The sequence below is a fragment of the Dipteris shenzhenensis genome, chromosome 14 (genome assembly GCF_047967505.1).
Source record: "Dipteris shenzhenensis isolate YYH24624 ecotype China chromosome 14, Dip_SZ_1.0, whole genome shotgun sequence".
Lineage (NCBI taxonomy): Eukaryota > Viridiplantae > Streptophyta > Polypodiopsida > Gleicheniales > Dipteridaceae > Dipteris > Dipteris shenzhenensis.
The window spans coordinates 42,194,113-42,216,874 of NC_141609.1; the positions used below are offsets into that span (position 1 = coordinate 42,194,113).

Below are 22,762 nucleotides of genomic sequence, written 5' to 3' on the forward strand. Positions count from 1 at the left end.
GATGTGACTGTTTTGTGCATATCCCTGACCTCGAAATGACCTCTCATTTTTCCTAATGCCTCGAAATGACCTCTCATTTTTCCTAATGCAAGATGTGGTCCAGCCTTCAGAGAGAAAGAATGAATTGGCATCGTGGTTGAGTCTTGCACACTAAAATCAGTTATCCATTGAACTGATCCATTGGTTTCTCACATTGCCTGATTCATGTGTGGAAATGCAAGTGGTGGGAGAAAGGTCATGAGGGTTGAGGTGACGATCAATGGTAGTGAAAGCTAGATGTTGTGCAAAATTGGCTATCTAGAAAAGCCGACAAAGTACGGGAAACATTGGTGCTGGTGTTTCTGGGAGCTGGATGTGGAAGTGATGCAGTCATAGAATTGACAGTGTAGGCTTGGGATGTAGGCTTGGGATGCGTCCATGAATACTCAACGTAGAAGCTTACCTAGAACGTGATGAATAAATTACTTTTGCTCCATCAATCATTTGCGGGCTTGTCCATTGACTCTAGAATCCATCAGGAAAAATATGACTCTAAATTTTTTCTTCCTTTCGGTTTGCATGGTATGATGAATAACTTCTGGTTTCTGATGATGAAAGTGATTCCGTACAAACCTAAAGAAGGTGGCTTTGGCTTTGTGTTTGAGCGTCCCACCCATCCTGGAAACCAAACAGGAGGATGATGGCTCCTAGAAATGAGTTAAAATAGCTTGTGCCCAATTTACCCAAGAGCTTTTCTAGTCTCGGATTGGATTGAGGTGTCTGCCACATAACACCAACAGAACTAAGAAAGCACAATACGAGAGAATCTCCTTGGATTGTCATCCATAACAACGTTTATGACTACACAAAGTCCTTGAAGGATCATCTTGGTGGGACGGACAATATTTTGATCAATGCCGGAATAGAATGTTGATTTATTCAGTGAAAGTAAAAGCCATGTTGAAAGACTACAAGATCAAAGAACTCACAACATTATTAATCATGTCCACAGAATCAACCGCGGAGAACTCCCTGTATGGAGGAAGCCAAGCTTTCGGAGTGCTTTAGCCCTCACTCTTTTCCATCAGCAAGTTGTGCCCAACCAGACCTATTGGACTCAATTCGAAGTAGAATATCAAGTGCAAGCTGACCAACAAACAGATTCTCAGCCATGACGTAAGGCTGTTTCGATTCTCCCTACCCTAGCAAGGACCATATACTGGGTCTACCTGTGGGGAGGCACATATTTCTATCAACAACGATCAAAGGGAAGCTGTACATGTGAGCCTACACACTTGTGAGCTCGAATGATGATGCAGGGTACTTTGAATTGCTGATCAAGGTCTAAGGGAGCACCCCAATTTCCCTACAAGAGGGATGATGTCTCAACATCTGGGCTCTCTAGCTATGGGGGAGTTGTGGAATTGAAAGGGCAATTGGGGCACATTGAATACATAGAAAGAGCTAGTTTATAGTGGAGGGGAAGCTAGGATACATGAAGAAATGTGTTAGGCTGGCAGGAGGGGGTCATTGTTTGCTTGGGTGTAGCCATTTTGGGTGAGGTTTAGGGAATTTTTTGTATATAGGTATCTTGCATGACCCATAACTTAGGCATTGCTCAATAGAATTTGGCAAACTTTGTCTTCAAGTTGTAGTGCACATTCCAAACTTGAACATGAAATCAAAAAATTATGGAATAGGATATGGAACAAGATTGTTAAAGCATTACAAGTGCTATGTTGCATGTGAAGCATGCATCTTGAAGACTATAGAATATAGAAATTCATTTATAAAAACATCAAAATTTTGTTTTGTACATACATGCAACCAAGTAATAATTCAAAAGCACACTATGCGAGATTCTCCTTAACCCAAGGACACACCTAAATGAGAACGTTAGGTATGGGTTAACGGGCCTCCAATGTTGTGCTTGAAACCAAAAGGTATTTCTTTTCACACAAATTCACCACTTAATCAATTGGAGAAGAAAAACACAATCACACCACGAAAGTGACAGTAGACTGGGTACAATCTCCCCCTCCTAGATGAGTGGCTCACGCTTCCTCATCTAGAGTATTTATGATATTTCATAAAAGCACCAAGGAGCCAAAATTATCCCTCTCATCCGAAAATGAGGGATTTGCTTTACATAGCCATCTTAGGTCCCAAAATGAATTATGTCCTCAACAAAATATATTGCTCAAACTTGCAATAATAAAACAAATACAAAATTGGCCCATGGCCATATATAATGCGCTGTGCGACACCTCGATCGGTACCCTCGCACTAACTCCAATCCTCGCTATGAGTTCCATCACCTGTACTCAAGCCGCCAATTACATTAGTTATTAACAATTGATTGAACGAATCACCGAATCAATCGATCCCAACATAACCGCGCTCAAAGCACAATAATCAAGCACAACACCAATAACACTAGCGACATCAGTATTAACATGGAATCACCCACAATACCGACTATCTAGCATGGCAAAACACAAGCTAGTCAGGCGTCCCCAACTAACCACACAAAGTATCCACTAGGACCCCCGCCGCGCACTCCTATGGAGTACTTTGCCATAGTCACACTTGACTAAAATAATAATGTCCAAAGCAAGATATATATCATAAATATATTTTTCGTAACATCCCTCTTGCTTCGATTGCAACTGACCTCAGTTGCATGTTTGATTATAGGAACTAATGAGGTCTTGAAAAGTTCGAAAGAACCGCTCAGGCATCCACTGAGCATCATCTCTTGGATGATTCTTAAATTTGAGCAAGTATTTAATATAGACATTTCCTTTTCGGGTCGAGGTTTATTGATGATCAATAATGCATTCAGGTTCTAGAATTTCTTCTTCATCAACAATCAATGGAGGCTCTTCATAGACAGGATGAATACGTAAAGGTCCTTTGAAGGGCTTTAAGAGGCTGATATGGAAAGCATTATGTATTTTCCAATTATCAGGTAATTCAAGCCTATAAGGTAGATCATTGATTTTTTGAATCACCTTGAATGGTCCATAAAAACGTGGGGACATCTTGATTACTGGCCATTTCTCAACACTCTTCAATCTTCTTTTCTCAATCCAAAGAAGTACATAATCACCTTCCTTAAAAAGCATGTGTTTTTGTTTCTTATTAGCTTGTTTTGTGTACTTCTCTTGAGCAATTGCAATGGCTTCTCGAACCTCTTTGAGAATATTTTGATAGTCATGGGTAAATGCATCTGCTGCCTCCACTCTATGGGTTAATTGTGTGATAGGAATAGGTAAAACCTTCCCATAGATAATCTCAAAGGGTGCTCTTCCAGTTGCAAAATGAGGAGTATTATTATAAGCAAACTATAAGAGATGAATGTATTTGTCCCAAGTCTTTGGTTGACTTCCCGCATAAGCTTTTATCATATCCAAAATAGTACTGTTTTTGTAACCTCAGTTTGTCCATTCGATTCTGGATGAAAAGCTGATGAGAAGTCTAACTTAGTGCCTAGATTATGAAATAATGCAGTCCAGAAATTACTGCAAAACTTCGAATCTCCATCAGACACTATAATCTTTGGCAAGCCATGATGAACAAAGATATGCTTGATGAATAAATGTGTAGCTTGCTGAGCTGTTAAAGTCTTCTTGCATGTGATGAAATAAGCTTGCTTACTAAAGCGATCTATTATCATCCAAATCATATCATTTTGATTCGCTGTAGTAGGAAAACGTGTTATGAAATCCATAGATATTTGTTCCCAAGGTTGCGTAGGAATAGGCAAAGGCATTAACAATCCTGGGGTCTTTCCTTTGTAACTCTTGATCTTCTGTCAAGTGATGCATTCGGCTACAAATTTAGCCACATATTTTCTTATAGTAGGCCAATGAAATTCTCTTGCTATCACTTGTAAAGCGGCAGTCACTCCCCTATGTCCCATATATGGTGGTTGGTGCATTTCCTCCATTACAATTTGTCTAAAGGGTCGAGTGATGCATAATTTTTTTGGATAAAAGAAGTATCCATCATTGCATGAATAATCCAACATAGGATTCCAATTGTTATTCTCTAATTTGTTCCACATGTCAGATAAGTCTGGATCCCCTTGATAAGAATTCTTCATATCTTCAAAAGGCTGGGTCTCTACAAGAGTGATGTGATTAATACTTGGCTTTCTACTAAGAGCATCAGCAACTACATTCTCTTTTCTAGGTTGATACTGAATCATGGGTTGAAAACTCTGTATAAATGATGCCCAATTGATATGCCTATCGGATATAAGTGGTTGAGTCAACAAATGCTTGATACTTTGCTGATTGGTTTTGATAAGAAACTCAGATCCCATCAAGTAATGTTTCCACATTCATAAAGCATGCACAAGAGCGGTTAATTCTTTATCATATGTGCTATAATTGCATTTTGCTGGTTTTAATTTTTGGCTCTCATATGCTATTGGATGTCCATCTTGCATAAGTACGGCTCCAATTCCATATCCACTAGCATCAGTTACAACTACAAAGAATGGTCTAGAGAAATCAGGTAGTTGCAACATAGGAGCTTGTGTGAGAGCTTCTTTCAAAGCTGTAAAAGATTTATCTTGATGCTTGGTCCATAAGAAATGCTTAGCTTTCCTAAGAGGGTCTGTCAATGGATGTGCAATGTATGCGAAATTCTTAACAAACTTTCTGTAAAAGCTACACAATCCCAAGAATGATCTTAATTCATGTATAGCTTGGGGTTTAGGCCATGTGATTATGCACTCAATCTTCTTTGGATTTACTCGATGGGATACTCGAATCCCATCGACGGATACAATGTGACCCAAATACTCTATCTTATCTTGAAAGAAACTACTCTTTTCAGGATTTATGTACAATTGATTTTCTTTCAAGAGTAAAAAGACTAGCTTCAGAAGTTCTTTATACTCCTCAACATCTTTGCTAAACACTAGAATATCATCGAAAAATGCTACCACACAATCTTGGTGTTTAAGAAAGATTCGGTTCATCATTCTACCAAAAGTAGCTGGAGCATTAGTTAGCCCAAAAGGCATAACTAGGAACTCATAATGTCCCGTTTGAGTTCTAAAGGCAGTCTTGTATATATCCTCCTCTACCATACGAACTTAATGATAGGTGGATTCGAGATCTATCTTATTGAAGACCTTGGCCCCTTTCAATTTGTCCAAAAGATCATCAATCCTAAGGATTGGATATATGTTCTTCACTGTGATTTTGTTCAGTGCACGATAGTCTATGCACATTCGATAGGTTCCATTTTTCTTTTTGACTAATAAGACAGGTGCTCCATAAGGAGAACTGCTGTGTCTTATCAATCCTCTCTCTATCAGTTCCTCCACTTGCTTTTGAATTTCCTTTTGTTCTAGTTGATTGACTCTATAAGGAGCTTTGCAAGGTGGAGTATTGCCCGGAAGGATTTCTATCCTATGATCTTCAGGTTGAGAACATGGTAGTCCAGGCAGTAAATCTTCTAAGAAACAATCAGAAAATTGAGAAAGAAACTTTTGGTGCGTAGGCTTAGTGTTTGGTTGAGTAGCCATCACCATATTCACCAAAATCAGATATGTCTTCTCACATTTTCTAATTGCTCTTTTGGCTTGTGTGTGGTTGGGTAAAGGACTGCTCTCAGGTTTCATTGAGCTTGTTAGACATATTTCTTGTCTATCCTTTTCAATCCACATCTGATGTGAATCGTAGTCTATCTTAGGATTGTATTGATGTCTCCATGGGATTCCTAAGATGATGTCCACTCCCTATAGGGGTGCCACTAGAAAGTCTCGTGTATCCTTGTAAGGTTTGATTGAGATTTCAAGATTCTTGACTTCTCTAGTACAATTGTACTTTGTTTTGGTAAAAGCAGCTTTGACCTTATAGTTAGATGGGAAAGACTCTAGGTTTAGCTTTGCTAAGGTTCTTTCTGAAATGAAATCATGAGTACTATCATCATTATGCAGAATAGCAACCTCTTTGCCATTAATGAAACCTTTCATCTTTAGGAGAGCATGACAATTATACTTACATCCCTCTTGCTTGGCTGCTTCGTCGTCAATCATGTGCACTTTCGCCGTCGGGGTCTTCTTTCTTTCAGGACACTCAGTGGCTATGTGTCCCACCTTGTTGCACTTGAAACACCTTATTTCTTTCTTTGGAAAATTTCCACCGTTTGGCTTCGAAGAAGAATCTGTCTTCTGTGGAACAAAACCATTTTTAGATTTAAAGAATGGCTTTTTATCAAATCTATTTTTCTTATGGAAGGGTACACGCCGTTCTGAATCTTTCCCTTCTTTTGAAATCCCATTCTTCCTTTCACAATTCATTGCAAGAGAAATTGCTGAGCTCAGTGAGCGAGGATGAAACATGTTAATCTCGGCTCTCAACTTAGACTTTAGACTTGCCACATACTTCCTGCGTTAATCTCGCTCATTAACTTTCTCTAAGGATTGTAATTGGATCAACATTTGCCAAAATCTATCAGTATATGTGGAGATCGTTTCCTTATCGAACTGCCTGAAAGTATCCCATTGTTGTCTAGCTTTTGCTTTGAAATGTGAGGGAAGTAAATCTCTCTTGATGAGCTTTTGAAAAGACTTCCAAAATTTTGGTCGCCTTTACTGTGCTTAGTGATGTTCCACCAAAGTGCAGCACTCTCTACTAAATGATTTACATCACATTTAATCTTATCTTTTTTAGAGAATTTCTCCCCTGAAAAATAATCATCTAGTTGACTGATCCAAGACAAGATAGTGCGTGCTTCTTTCTTTCCATCAAAATTTTGGAATGAGAAAGCTTTTCTACTTATCTTACTCTTCTTCCTCGAATTTTGTGCTCTCAGTGTGGCCTTGACTGTCCTGATAATAGTATCATTGTCGGAATCATCGTCGGATGACTCATCATCAGATGAATGTCTCTTCATTTTCTTACCATTGATTTTCTTTTCCAATCTCTCCCTATGCTCACGCTCATCGGCCAACTGTGCTTGAAGTGCGTCTAGCTGCTCTTAGAGCATGGGTGGTTGTGGCTGATGCACCATGATAATGCGATAAGTACAAATAAAGTGGAACGGAGGAAAGAATAAAGGTATTAAGTGTATGAGAATTAAACGGATGAAATAAAGATGTGATTGAAGTGTATGGTAAGACAACGAATGGCAGAAGATACTAAGTGTATGAAATATAAAGCAAAAAGAAATCACTTATCTCGCTCTTTGATTGGAGGTAGAAAGGACTAGAGTGGGAGAGATGTGACCGATGATGTCACTCGTAGTCATCTATGCGCTCGACCAATCTCCAATCAATTGCACGGTGATTTTGTGGTTCCAATCGCCTTCTTGATTCGAGCTTCTTCAGATTTTGCTTTGCTCTCTTTCTTTTTAAATGCCTTTGCTGGTCGGTGGAGTAGCCCCGCACTTTGTGTTGCAAATCGCCAAAAGGAAAGTTTGTTTTTTTGAACCTTGGGATCCTTTGTATGAAGTCAAAGGATTCCTTTGACTTAATAAAAGATTCTACAAGTACTCTCTAAGGCTGCTGTATGCCTACATCGTGCGATGGTAGAGTCCCTAAACCGAGGAGACATGTGCAGGGGCTGGCATTTGTAGGTCTTCAGATGATGGCGGCTGCTTTGCAGAGGTTGCTTCCCCAAGGGCGGCGGCGCAGAGTCTTCCGCTGTCTACGCTGACAGAGGCCCGAGGGCCAGAGGCTTTCTTGATGTTGGGAATGCTCTTCTGCAGGTGGGCGCACGGTCCGAGGCTTGGAGGTGATTTCGAAGCTCGCACAGTTAGCGGGCTGTCACGAGTGCACAGCAGAGGTTGCCTTGATATTGGGGACTGCTTGGGTCTGCATGCGGGCAGAGTGAAAGAGACTCCCAAGGTCTCTAGGCGGCTAGCCTTCATTGCTCATCGAGGCAGAAGCAAAGCAATGCCGCAGAATCCTTATTGTTGCAGTTTGCAGGCAGGCAGCACGCTAGCCAAGTTATTGTAGCGACTTGAAGGCATGGATGTAGGCTGGCACAGAGTCCACTAGTCAAGGTCATGGCGACTGGTTGCATGGCTTCAAAGATGATTGGCGATGGCGGATTTTTTAAACCCAGACCTTTGCAGAGGCCTCTTTCCCCCAAGGGCGGTGCTATGGAAACTGCAGGACCAGTGCGGGTTGCTCTTCGTGATGACAGAGGCTGAGGCACGCACAAATTTCAGGAGTGTAAAATCTGCAGGTGGGGCGCTGTCACGCTGTGCTCGCAATTGCCGCGATTGTGCAGAGCTTTGTTGAGAGCCTAACTTTGAACTTTAGAGATAGTGGAGTTTTGACTGCCCAATTCCGCGTCGGCTGTCAAGGCACAATGGCCAAGGTTGATTGCGCAAACAATGGTGCTGGATTTTTTTTTCAAAACTTCTCTATTGCTGTGCCCGCTCCCTTTTGCAACAAGATGACCATGGTAAGAGCCTCAAAATTTTCCCTTCTTTCCGTGGGCTTTCTCTTCTTCGTTCTTAACAAAAGAAACTTCTTATAAACTTCTCACACGAGCCACGAGGTAGCCTTCTTCTTTCACAAGAGCGTAGTCCTGGCTCTGATACTCCTCTGATACCACTGAAACCAAAAGGTATTTCTTTTCACACACAAATTCACCACTTAATCAATTGGAGAAGAAGAACACAATCACACCACGAAAGCGACAGCAGATTGGGTACAATCTCCCCCCCTAGATGAGTGGCTCACGCTTCCTCATCTAGAATATTTATGATATTTCATAAAAGCACCAAGGAGCCAAAATTATCCCTCTCATCCAAAAATGAGGGATTTGCTTTATATAGCCATTTTAGGTCCCAAAATGAATTATGTCCTCAACGAAATATATTGCTCAAACTTGCAATAATAAAACAAATACAAAATTGGCCCATGGCCATATATAATGCGCTGTGCGACACCTCGATCGGTACCCTCACACTTACTCTAATCCTCGCTATGAGTTCCATCACCTGTACTCAAGCCGCTAATTAGATTAGTTATTAATAATCGATTGAACGAATCACTAAATCAACCGATCCCAACATAACCGTGCTCAAAGCACAATAATCAAGCACAACACCAATAACACTAGCGACATCAGTATTAACATGGAATCACCCACAATACCGACTATCTAGCATGGCAAAACACAAGTTAGTCAGGCATCCCCAACTAACCACACAAAGTATCCACTAGGACCCCTGCCGCATCCGGTGCGCTCCTATGGAGTACTTTGCCATAGTCACACTTGACTAAAATAATAATGTCCAAAGCAAGATATATATCAAAAATATATTTTTCGTAATAGTGTTAAAGTGATGCACAACCATTTGAGGGCACGCTCCATTATTATTTTTGATTTGTTGAAAACCAAATCGAATTGAAAATTTGGAATCCAAACTAGTGGGACTACTACATGGTAGTCTTAAAACAATGATAGTTGTTGATATTGGTATCTAGATTCGCCCTAAAATGAAAGAAGTTGAAAATACACAATTTGTGCATGTGCAAAGATCTTTTAATAATCCAACACTATTTACAACTTTGAATTGTTTCTTTTTCCATGCACTTGCTTTACTATATGGCTGATAAGAATGCCAAAGGTCATTGCATTTCATAACACATGACATCAAAGATGATAGTGTGACCTTTGGCCTATTAGTGTTTTCAAGCATTTTAGGCCACATTGCACTTGTTTGGGATATCCAATTCTGTTGACGTGTATCGTCGGAGGGGGAAAACCCGACGGTTGAAATTTTGCTACTCCCATGAATTTTGAATTTTTACACCTCTCGCCCATCAAATCTTTGAATATTAAGTACTTGCAACCTGCCCTCGCCTTGCAAATGCCTTGCAACCCACACGCACCTTGACGTGACCTTCCACAAACTTTGGTCTTCTTTCAGGTAAGTTGTCTTCTATTCTTTGCTCACCTCACAAGCTAGCTTCTCTGGGTCTATTATGGACTGGCTGTGGCCATGGCATCAATGTAAACATGTAGCTCGCCATGGCTTGCAAGAAGAGAAGCAGACAGAGGCTACGAGACAGGAAAGCTGAAAAGCCTGGTCAAGGCATAAGAAACAGATTGCCGGTCAAGGAAAGCAATGAGACAGTATAGAAACATCAACGGAAGACACTTTTTTGCAAAGGAAGAAACAACGAGAAGAAAGAAGAATAATTGCAGAGCAGTAGCAGGAAGCAATTATTGCAGATGCACGCATTCGATCATTGCTATCGGAGCGAAGAACATGAGCTGTGGTTTCATGATTGGTGGGAGCATTCAAGGCAACAAAATCAGGCCATTCAAGTGAATACCAATCTCGAGTTTTCACAACTTTAGCATGCACCCTAAAGTTTGTAGAGTAACAATCCTACCAACACCTCAGGAGATGCACACCCAAGAGGGGAGGCTTTCTAACTTGAGAAATGGCCTACAGGAAAGCGAAAGGGGTACACTGCTTAGATCAACTAGATGCAAAGAGGGTGACATTAGCTATGTTGGTGTCCCCTAAAACAAAGGAGAAATGGCTTGGGTGCACAATGTCAAAAGATGCTGTCAATCAGAAGGACCAACGTGGCTCCAATGGGTTGAACATAGAGTAGAAGCAATGCATGATCTTCTCGATTCAAGAGAATGCAAGAAAAGGTGAGGTAGCCTAAGTGTAGAAGTCATTGCTAGAGTGACGATGTTACCATTAGCCTCTTTTTCGACGTTGTTCATCGATGCTTTTTACTTCATTTTGCATTGAAAATGATGTCCGTCGATATAAGCAGAGAGATAGCAAGACGTTGATATTATCATCAATATTACCATCGCTATTACCATCCATATAAGCATTAAGTTTTGAAGAAAGCGTTGATATACGCGTCGATAGAAGTGTTGGAAAGCTCTTTGAAAAATACACAGCGTCAATAAAAGCATAAAAAATTTTGCAAGTACATTAGCATTAACTATCCAACACATTAGCATGGTGAATTTAACCAAACACCTTTCAATAATGAAATCCATTAACAAATAAAAATATATTGTATCAGTTTTGATCTTCATCCTTTAATCAATCGAAGCCACACTGGAATCTCCATCATGAGTATGATTCTCATCCTCTCGATCATCTGTGGCCAGGTCTCGCATATCTTTAGCATGTAGATTGAAGTCCCCAAATTCAGTGTCTGAGAAACCGTCTGAGGAACTCGAGCTATCTTCACATTCCAAAACTCTAGTAGATGGGTTATCTCGGAAGTGCTAGCTTCCAACCCATCTATTTGTTGATCTTCCATTTTATTCTCTATTTCCACATCTTGAAAGACATGTCGGTTCCTAGGTGCAACTTGAATCACAAACCACCACTGGTTGTCCACTCGATCAAGTTGAAACACCACCTAAGACAAAAATCCATGATATGTTCATGCAAGCTTTATGAAGTGGAAGGACAAAGAATATCAATATAAGAAAAGTGCTTACTTGATCGCAGTGCATGTATAGCATGAGTGTGTTAGTAAGGGAGTCCCAAATTTTTGTTGAGTCAATGGAAAAAAACCCACTTGTATCCTTTCTGACTGTAGCTTGAGCACCTCTGCAGATGATATTGAACCATTTCACATCAAATATATATACTTGAAAATTTCTAAAATTCACTTGCAAAATATCTTGTATGATTCCAACATAATCCATTTCTCTTGAGATTTGTATCCCTCGCACTTACTCTACAATCTTGTGAAAAGTTGGCCATGACTCCTCGATCAAACGTGTTGTGACTTACATCAATTTTCTCTACTCTGTACATAGTGATTACCATATGCCCATATTGCATTGAACGAACGGTTCTATAAAGGTAATGGATTCTCCTAGTTAATATATACAAAAATTTTATAAATGAATTTAAATAAAAGCAACATGATTATATAAATTTAGATCACAACCTCATGCAAATTCCTTCTCTGTATCTGTCACAATCTCCCCTCTTCGATTGGCATCTTCAAGAGTGTCTTCAATTTTCTCTACTCTATACATAGTGATTACCATATGCCCATATTACATTGAACGAACGGTTCTATAAAGGTAATGGATTCTCCTGGTTAATATATATATATATATATTATAAATGAATTTAAATAAAAGCAACATGATTATATACCTTTAGATCACAACCTCATGCAAATTCCTTCTCTGTATCTATCACAATCTCCCCTCTTCGATTGGCATCTTCAAGAGTGTCTTCTATCCAATCAATGGTGCATTTAGTAGCCATTTCCGCTAACTCTGGGGAATAATCCTTACCTCTATTGGCCCTTCGCCATGCTTTTCTATCCTTCTTCATATTGTTTGATCAATTTCTCCATTTCTCCACAATTCTAAAGACAAAAGGTGTTGACATTGAGTCACAAGGAGACACTCATTTTATTTTGCTTTCCCTTCCCTTGTCCAATCTCTCCTACAACCCGGGGGTCATCCCTATCATCCTAAAGTCGAGGTATGTTTGGCATGAGTTGTACAAGAAACTTTGTAATGTAAAACATTGACTCTTGCACCAACCATCCTTTTGCCATGCTTCCCTCTGGTCTAGCTTTTTGTCTTACATACCCTTTCAACACCTTCATAAACTGTTCCAAGGAAAACATCTATTGGCTATGTAAAATGCCTGCATATGCCACTTCATGGACCAAGTGCACAAGTAGATGCAATTGGATGTCCATGATACTTGTTGGAAATGTATTTTCAATCAAACATACAGCTTCAATGGCGATAATTCTCAATTTTGAAATGGAAGGCTTCTTGATTTCTTTTGATGATATCATCCTTGCATGGTAACCATTGGTAAGCAATGTAACTTACTTTTGCAATGAGAAGGGAAATTAGACATGCATTAGCAAACCCATTGACATGCCTCACAAATACATAATTCTCAATTTTGAAATGGAAGACTTCTTGATTTCTTTTGATAATATCATCCCTGCATGGTAACCATTGGTAAGCAATGTAACTTACTTTTGCAATGAGAAGGGAAATTAGACATGCATTAGCAAACCCATTGACATGCCTCACAAATACATTGATCTTGTTGATGGCATTTAATGCATCTTTAGTACTACATCCCCGCTGCAAAGCAATTGGAAGTACTTACTACAGTAACAATCATGTGTTAGCAGAATTGAAACAAGAGTTCAAAAATGTTTCCAAATCTGCAAGTGCATGGAAATAAGGTTACATGTACCATTTTGTGCCAATCATGCGACTTTAGACCACTTCGTTTTCCATTCAAAGTAAAGGCATCCTTTAAGTTATGCATGTACCCGGTTGGGGTTTTCATACCCGCGATAACACTCTTCACTCAGGCCTCCTCTGCTTTTGTCAATACCCATGGTTCCTTTGGTAAAATCCCCTTGTCGGGCATGGTTTTGTTTTGGCCAGAAGGGTCTTTTGTTTTCATCAGTTTCAAGTCCTCTCATGCTTTTAGAGTATCTCTATCCCGAATCAAATGTTTCGACAAAATTTTTGACACATTTTTGAATATATGCATTGGGTGTAGTAGATATGTCACTTTATGATGCCTCTAATAAGGAAGAGATTAAAATATGGATAGACATTGCATGCCAAGTGTAGGTGTTTCGACTTCTGGATCATGCCAAAGTCGCTCCCAATCACCGGATCTCTTGACTGGAGGAATAGGAGCTAGTTCAACCTCCCCAAAAGATGGATCGACTCGATATGGATGGACCATAGGAAGAAACCACCTGTGCTTCTTATATACCATCTTTGAAAGATTTTTTGAGTACCGACTGCACAAACTATCTCCACAAAGGGGACATGCATTGTATCCGGATACTTGGAGACCTATTAAAATTATGGGACAAAGAAAATAGTCTTGATAAGTGAAAGAAGAACACCATCAATCACAAAACAAACAATCACAAATCGACTTTGGTGAGTCGGGAGGACTCTTGACATTTTGTACCTGAGAAATCATGCAATCTGAGATAATCATGCATGGTCCACATTAGAATGCCTTTTACTTGAAAATGGGATTAACCGAAAGGCTTTGAAATGTCATAGACATGCATGCCACTCCATAAAATTTGCAACTCATCTACCAAGGGGGCTACATACACATCCATGTTCTTCACCTTGTGCTTGCCTGCCTAACACAATGAGTGCCAACATCAAATGCCCTTTCTTTATGGTCATCCAAGGAGGAATGTTGTAGATTGTGAGTACTACTGGCCACATTGACCATGATGTGGATTGATGTCCAAATGGATTAACACCATCCACAGCCAATCCAAGACGCAAATGCCCAGGCTCAAGCCCAAACTTTGGTCACTTCTTTTCTATAACCTTCCTTCAAGTCTTTCCATCTAGAGGTATCCTTAAGGTTCCATCTGTGGAGCGGCGGTTGTAGGCATGCCACATAAGTCTAGCTAATGATCCACAATGAAATAGACGTGAGATGCGTGTTAAGATGGGCATGTGTCGTAGGACCTTTCCTAGAATATTTTGTCCTTGTGTGTCTTGCCGGTATTGAGATGCACCACATTGGGGACAAGTTGTAGCTCAGTTGTAGAGTGCTCATATGTTCCTCTGTAAAGGATGCAATCATTGGGACACACATGAATTGACTTGTAATCCATTCTGAATGATGTAAGCATTTTCTTTGCGTCCATTCTTGAGTCGAGAATTGTGTTGCCTTTTGGAAGTAGTATTTTAAGTAACCTAAAACGAGCCTGAAACATCGATCCATTCAATGAATTTAAAGCCATGTAAATTGAAAGTACATGCAGTGAGACACTACTCGAAGTACATCAAAACTCTTACCAAAATAGGGACGAAATGCTAGTGTCTGACCATCCATAGGTTGCTTGTAAATTTAAAATAAAAAGAATTGTTGCAAGATGCGATTTTCTTGCCCATTCATATAACATGGTGCTTGCTTCACGTCGTAAGCTTTCCTCTTCATGACTCATGTTAGCCTCCCCAATCTCTGGGACATCTTCATCTCTTTCATCTTGGGGTGAAGGAGCATCAAAGTAAGTATTTATCATTTCTTGCATAATTTCATCCTGAATCAGTGCATCCTCCTCTTCAATGCTTGTATTTTGTTTCACTTCTGTCTCCCGATCCTCCCTTAGAGCATTTTGATATCCTTGGGTGAACATTGTCTCATGAGGACGATTATACAATGCATGTGCTCTCAAACTTCCTTCCACCAACTCAACCTTAGGTAAAGGTTGGAAGCGACCAAATCTCTTTATGTGTGTGATTGATATGGTGTGTAATCTCCTTATCTGTCCTTTGCATCATGCACAATCACACAATACCCGTTGATAAAGACTTGATCTACTAGTCTCTTCTTCGGATTCCGATGAGCTTGAAGACATCTATACAAAGAACACTTGCCTATAACATCTCTATTTTATTGCATAGTCCATGAATGATGACAAGATATGCAAAAGAGGCATGCATAATGGCAAAAGTCCTTCCAATTCTCTGTTCCATTTATATTTCCGGTGATAAGCTGTCTAGAAAATGTCACAGAGTCGATATTTCCGTCAATATTAACGTTGAAAAAATGCAAGTCTATCAAACACACAGGCATGCTTTGATGATCAAAGCAATATTAATCTACCTCATAAAATTGATAAAGGGAACATAAACTTTGTACTCACAGAGTTTTATGCAAATCGAAAACCATTTGATGCGAATCATAGTCGATATCTCCTTGATTTTCACCATGGAACATGCATGGGTGTTAAAATAAATGCATGCGCATAATTATACCCATGGAGATGATACCCAATGGCCATGATACTTTTCATCAGCCTCAAACTCACCTAGTTTGAGACCCATGCAAAGTATCATGGCCATTGGTCCCGTTTGCATAGTCAAGAATGAACATTTTCATGTTTTTTCCCATGCTTTCTTCATTCATAGCAGTTTGCCATTCTGGCTTGTCCAACTGCGTCTTCGAAGTACACTGGCTCTTCTGTAGCCATGATGGTAGTCATAAGAGCATAGTTGGTGGCTTCAACCTGAATTGCTTTTCCTTTTTGAGCATACATCAATATGGATGATGGTCTATTTCCCTAGAAGACCTTCTGAGCTGCTCTGGCTCTACTTGGGGTGTTTCTGGCAGTTCTTGCTCTTCTTCATCAACCATTTCTACAGATGACTGTGAAACCGGTGCATCTATCTTTAGTGTGTTTGAGGTTTTCCATTTTGATTCGTCATCAAAGATTACATCTCTGGAGATTGTGAGCCCGTGCATTAGAGAGGCGTTTGAGCCTATCGCAAGAGCTCGTTGGCTTAGCTTGTTTTTGGAGGTTGCACGGTTGGGCTTCGTAGGAGATGCGATGCAATGGATGTCACCTTAGTATCAAAGTAGAGTAGTTGATAGTCTTTGCTGCGGGGTCTCGTCAGTTCTGAGATTTGTAGACAGAGAGGCCACTCTAAGGAGGCTGTGAAGGATCTGTTGACGTTGCTCGTTTTGCTGAGGCCTTAGTTGCCTAGTTACTAGAGCTGGTGGTCGGAGTTTAGAATGGGTGGCCGCCACTGCGTAGGAGTCAAGACTGTTGTGAAGAGCCGCCCTTGAGTGCTTGAGGAAGAAGTCGCTGTAGGAGTTGCAGGAGCTGCAATCCTGCTTGCTTATTGAAGCTAGGTGCTTGCGGAGCACTCAGGCAATGACAGAAATCACTATCTCTCTCTCAATCATAGTCTCTCAAGAAACTCTAAACGGAAATCCTCTCTCACTCAGAAAGAAGAAGTCTGTCTCTCTCACAATAAGAATGTCTCAAAGAATGAATTGAAATCCTCACAAGGAAATCTCAAGAAATGAATGGAAATCTCTTTCAATCAAATGGATGAAAATCTCTTTCATCAATGGAATGAAAGGATGGAAACACTCAATATCTCAATCTCTCGATCTCTCTCACGCTCTCACAAATCAGTGGAAGGCAAGGGAGCTCTGATACCATGAAAAAATATGAAGAGGGGAGAGGAGAAGAGTGGAGATGAGGAGAGAGGGCACAGCTAGAGAGCACACCACAAATGACTAATTGTACACTAGATTTAGTTGAAAATGTAGAATGTACACAAACCCATTTAGGGTTAGGGTTAGGACATCTAACCCTTTCCTTTATAGCACTCTATTGGGTTAGTGCTATGCACATATGATCACATGATGTTGAGCGTGAACTCTCAACAAGGTATTCTCACCATGCAAATAGGACCTAATGTCCATGATACTTTGCACACGGCCCATGCAAAGTATCATGGACATTGGTTCTCGTTTGCATGGTGAGAATACCTTCAAGGCATGTTTTTGCACCATCATAGAGGAAGCAAGGGAAAAAACATGAAAATGCTCATTCTTGACCATGCAAACGGGACCCGATGGCCATGATATTTTGCATGGGCCTCAAACTAGATGAATTTGATGCCCGCGCAAAGTATCATGGCCATCAGGTTCCGTTTTCATGGTGAGAATACCTTCAAGGCATGTTTTTGTACCATCATAGAGGAAGCATGGGCAAAAACATGGAAATGTTCATTCTTGACCATGCAAACGGGACCCGATGGCCATGATACTTTGCACAAACCTCAAACTCACCTAGTTTGAGGCTTGTGCAAAGTATCATGGCCATTGGGTCCCATTTGCATGGTGAGAATACCTTCGAGGCATGTTTTTGTACCATCATAGAGGAAGCATGGGCAAAAACATGGAGATGTTCATTCTTGACCATGCAAATGGGACTTGATGGCCATGATACTTTGTGCGGTTCCTAAAATCATGATGGCCATGATACTTTGCACGGTCCTTAAAATCACTTAGTTCCAGGTATGATTCTACCTATTTTCTCTCCTTTCAATATAGAAAATTAAATTCCGTCCCTCTCTCCTTTCTCTCCCTTTTCCCTCTCTCCCCTTTCCTCCTTCTTTCCCCCTCCTCTCTTCCCCTTCCAAGCTCTTACATTTCGTCCCTTTCCTCTCTTTCTCTACATCTCCCGTTTCCTTGTTTCTCCCTTTTCCTCCCTTTGCTCTCCGTCTCTTCCTTTTCCTCTTCTCATGGGTTCTTTTGTTGAGTGATTTGTGCAGGCTTTCTTTTGAACACGGTTCACAGAAAGAGCCCCACCTAAATTTTGAGGTAAGTGCCCATTTTCCCTTTCCCTTCCCCTTTTCCCTTCCCCTTCCCCTTTCCCTTTCCCCTTCCCTTTCCCCTTCCCCTTCCCCTACCCCTTTTCCATTTCATGTATCTAGAGGTGGATGTTTACAATGAGAAGGAGAATTGTGTGCACATTTTTGAAGGGTGGTTGACAAACCTCTAAAGCATATGCACACAACTCTTCTTCTCATTATAAACATTCACCTCTAAAGCATATGCATAAACCTACCCTTCTCTCCCTTTACCACCCTTTTCCCTACTTTCTCCCTCATTACCTACTGTTTCCCTACTCTTCTTACATCTCTCTGTTCCCTCCTTCCCTAGTGCTTCCCTACTCTTTCCCTACTTTTCCCCTCCTTCCCTCTTCTTTCCCTACTTTTTCCCTGCTTTTTCCCTCCTTCCCTACTCTTTCCTTACTCTCCTTGCATCTCTTTTTTCCTTCCCTCTTTCCCTTATCTCTTTTCCTTCCCTCTTTCCCTTATCTCTTTTCCTTCTCTCTTTCCCTTCTCTCTTTTCCTCTTTCCCTTCTCTCTCTTCCTCTTTCCATCTCCTCCCTCTCTTTCCATCTCCTCTTCCTCTCTTTCCTCTCTATTTCATGCTTAAAATCTCTTCTACCTCCGTGAGGGATGGCAAGTGGAGGATCCATTTGGTAGTCAAAAGAGAGGGATCGATGATACTACCACTGGTAGTAGCACGAAGGAGGCACGAAAACTACTCATGCATCTTACTCGAGAGGATAGGAACCGAATCCTTCGGGAGTTTGAAGAGGAGAGGCAGCAAGTGTTGGCTCCACCAAATTTTGTTGAGGTACTCGGGAGAGAGAGAGAGGCATCGATGCAGATGCTCAGTCTTGGGTACAGCGAGCGCCATTGAGGGTTCTCAAGCAGACTCCCAAACATCCACCACCCTCCCCTATTCAGTTAATAGGGAGTATGAAATAGTTATGGATGAGAGAGGTAAGCGTGTAAGTAACCGTATGCATGGCCTTTGCTCAAGTGAATTCAAGAAGGTGGTCATGGATTTTTGACACCAGTCCCAAAAAAAAAAGGATTACATTTCAAAGACACTAAGAAAGGAGTTTCCAGTGCCGAGTGAGAACCTGGAGTTCAACTCCAGGTGGATGTTGAACAAGATGGATACTGTTTTGAAATCGCGGAAAGACCAAATCCACAGAAAATCAAAGGCAAAGGAGTCAAAGCCTGCCTAGGTCCATGATGACGATTGGAAGATTAAGAAATAGCTCAAGGCTCCAAAGAAGTATGACCAGTAGAGGCAGGCGGTTGCTGCAAGGAAGAGTAAATTGGGCCAATCGCACTTGGGCTCAGGCGCGAAGGCTCGATCATATCATTCTTTTGTAAGTACCTATTCTTTCACTTCTTTCTGCATGTAGTTTGGGAATGTAGGGGTAAATAATGAAATTAACAAAAATGCTTGTAATGTTAGGAAATGAAAATGGGCAGTCAATGCATGGAGGAGGAGTACTCGTATGCGTATGACTACGGTATGAAAGCCCTTTTCGACTAGAGCGGGGAATTTGTGCCCTTTTTTAATGTAAAAAGTTACTACACCATTTCTCTTCAAATGCTCAATTTGAACAACTATTACATATATACTAACCTCTGACACGTGTGTTTCTTGAACAGGAAGATGGAGATGAGTACTTGCAACAAGCTCGCCAAGAGGATGTCGAAGCTGGAGAGGCAAGAGGCAAAGGGAACAATGATGAGGAGTTTGGTGGGAGCAACGAGGAGCATGGCCAGAGTGATGAGAAGGACGTGAGCAATGATGAGGATAGTAGCAGTGACTAGGCTAGAGTAAATATGATGTACATATCAGTAGGGTAGAGTAGTCGAATATAGAAAGTGCAAGAGAATATAATTTTGTACTCATAGAGAACATGAGATTTTATACTCAAATTGAAAGAGAATATAGAAACTTTTACACTCAAATTAAATGTAAACATATGAAATGGCCAGTATACTATAATATAGACCTTTTATAGAAGGGCAGATTAGGGCTAAAAAAGCCCTAATTTGCCCTTTAAAAAAATTTTCCCTACAAAAAAGCGTCGATATTTAGGTTGAAACAGCTTCGGGTTTCCTTGACAGCGTCGATATTAACATCGATAAATTGTTCCTAGAGTCAATAGTATCAGCCATATCAGCATCAACAAATGCTTTATCGATGTTAATATTGACGGTAATATGGAGGCTAATGTCGAGGTTTTCTTATCAACAGTAATATGGACAATAATATCGACGCTCAGGAGTTTTTTAAAAAATCCTTGTAGTGTCCACACACCCTCCTCCAGCTCTTCTTCGCCCCTGCTCTACTTTGCTCCATGCTCCCTCCTCCAACTCTCATCAATCATCTGCTCCCCTGCTCATCCATTCCACTACTCACCCACTCATCTTCACCATGCCTATTGTAACTACTATCATACCTCGATGCAACGTGATCCCAATGTTATCTGCCTTCTCGTATAAGGTGATTGTGTTGCACTCTGTAGGACTGGAAATGCTTGCTCTTTTGGACACCCTTCATTCCCTTGGTCAATTCCCCCCACATCTGCATGTCACTAGCTTGGATGACATGCTCACAGAGGGCCTCTATATCGCTGTGATGTATGGGTTCCCCCTAGATGTCGACGAAGCCCTCAAGATTCTCACAGCAAAGTACTCTCGCTTGTTGGGGGGGGGCGTAATTTGAGTCTTGGCAATGTGCATGGTCTTCGGCCTCTCCATCGTCTCCTCCATTGGTTCCCTTAAAAATTCGAATGCAACAAGCTGGGCTGGCGGTAATGCTGAATTGTACAACTTTCCTCTTGCTCAACAAAGCTCATAACCACTCAATAATGGCTTGATGTAATCTTTTGGCCTCTAAGGCTCTCAACGATCTTTTGGCTCACTGGATGTAATATTTTGGTCTCTAAGGCTCTCAACAATTGCTGAGTTTTTACATTTATGTAATCTCTACCAGTGAAGTAGGACTACAATTTCCTTGGTTTAGGACCAAAGTAGCACTAAAATAGCTCCAACAACCCACCGTTGTGGTTGCAAGGAGATACATCTAGAAAAATACAATTAAACATTTAGAAACTGCAATTGAAGATATGGCCCTTGAGGGGTCCCCTCTAGGAGCAAGGGCCATATTGACATGCATTATATGATATCTAGGATGCCACTGGACACATATGGCATGCCGATATGGCCCTTGCACCTAGAGGGGACCCCTCAAGGGCCATATCTTCAATTGCATTTTCCTTGGTTGCACAAGGAAATGCATTTTCCTTGGTTCACTAATATATAACTCTAAGAACCAGCATGGTAGTTATCATAGATCTCCTTCTGTTTGCCAGCACGGCGGCAATCGTCATAGATCTCCACTTGTAATACGTAAAAATAGGTAACGGAGCCATAACTCCAAGAACCAGTGTGGTGGTCGCTCCAAGCCAACCTTGAATTTTCCTGATCTGCATAGGTGCGCTGCCCAGTGATAGGTGGCAAAGCTATTGGAAAAGGTTGGGCGATGACAGTTGCTTGGGTGTAGCCAATCGCGGAACTATTTTTGGGACCATTTTGGGGCCACGACGCAATGCACTCTTGGGTGAGCTTTTGAATTTTGCACGGACCCGTGCACTCACCAAAAATGTTCTCGACGTCATGATGCCACATTGGTGTAATAAGGAGATGCAATCTATTTATTATGAACACCGTGGAGTTGGACACACAATAACTCTGCACTACATCGTGCATCTCTGCACTACTTCGTGCAATGCAGTCTCTGGCCTGACCATCTGTCATCACACAGCCTTTTGCTGCAGCTTTGCCACTTGTCACTGGGCAGCGCACCCATGTAGATAATGAAAATTTAAGGTTGGCTTGGAGAGACCACCGCACTGGTTCTTAGCGTAATAATGAGACACACTCTATCATTCTGAACACCACCACAGCGCAGTCTCTAGCCTGACCACCTATCATTGCGCAGCCTTTTGTCGTAGCTTTGCCACCTATCAATCAACAGCATGCCCATGCACATCATGAAAACTCAAGGTTGGCTTGGAGAGACCACCGTGCTAGTTCTTGGAGTAATAATGAGACACAATCTATCATTTTGAACACAGCCGCAGCGCAGTCTCTTGCCGGTTGACTCGAGGGACATGCATAACTCCCATATATCAACTGATAAGGGCAATTTTGAAGGATTCTGAAGACACAACAAAGATTTTTCTTGTTTTTGCAAATAGGAGGGAGGAGGATATAATGCTATGCTACAAGGTAAACAAATGGGCAGAGCAGTAGTCCAACTTCAAGGTATAGTATGGGGTTTCGAGGGAGACTGAAGATGAGTCTTGGAGGTACATCACAAGGTATATTAGGGCATCATTTGGCTGTTGGCTCCTTAGAGACTGTAGCTTTTATGTGTGGACCTCCTCCTATGATCCAATTTTCTTGCCTTCCTAATCTCTTAGAAATGGGCTATGACAAAAGCCTGTGCTATCAATTTTGAAGTCCTCATTCCAATTAGCCTTTTCTTGGAAAGAAGATCAGCTATACTATGACAACAGCCTGTACTGCTATCAGTTTTGACTTCTTTAATTCATTCCGAGCCTCATCTTGGAAAA

At 41.1% G+C, this 22,762-nt stretch overlaps 3 pseudogenes; 1 reads left to right on the forward strand and 2 right to left on the reverse strand.

Moving 5' to 3' along the window:
* Positions 1-204: 204 nt before the first annotated feature.
* Positions 205-22,647, forward strand: LOC147894649 (nitrate reductase [NADH] 1 pseudogene; annotated as a pseudogene).
* Positions 12,446-13,377, reverse strand: LOC147894650 (uncharacterized; annotated as a pseudogene).
* On the reverse strand, positions 13,552-15,136 carry LOC147894651 (uncharacterized; annotated as a pseudogene).
* Positions 22,648-22,762: the final 115 nt, after the last annotated feature.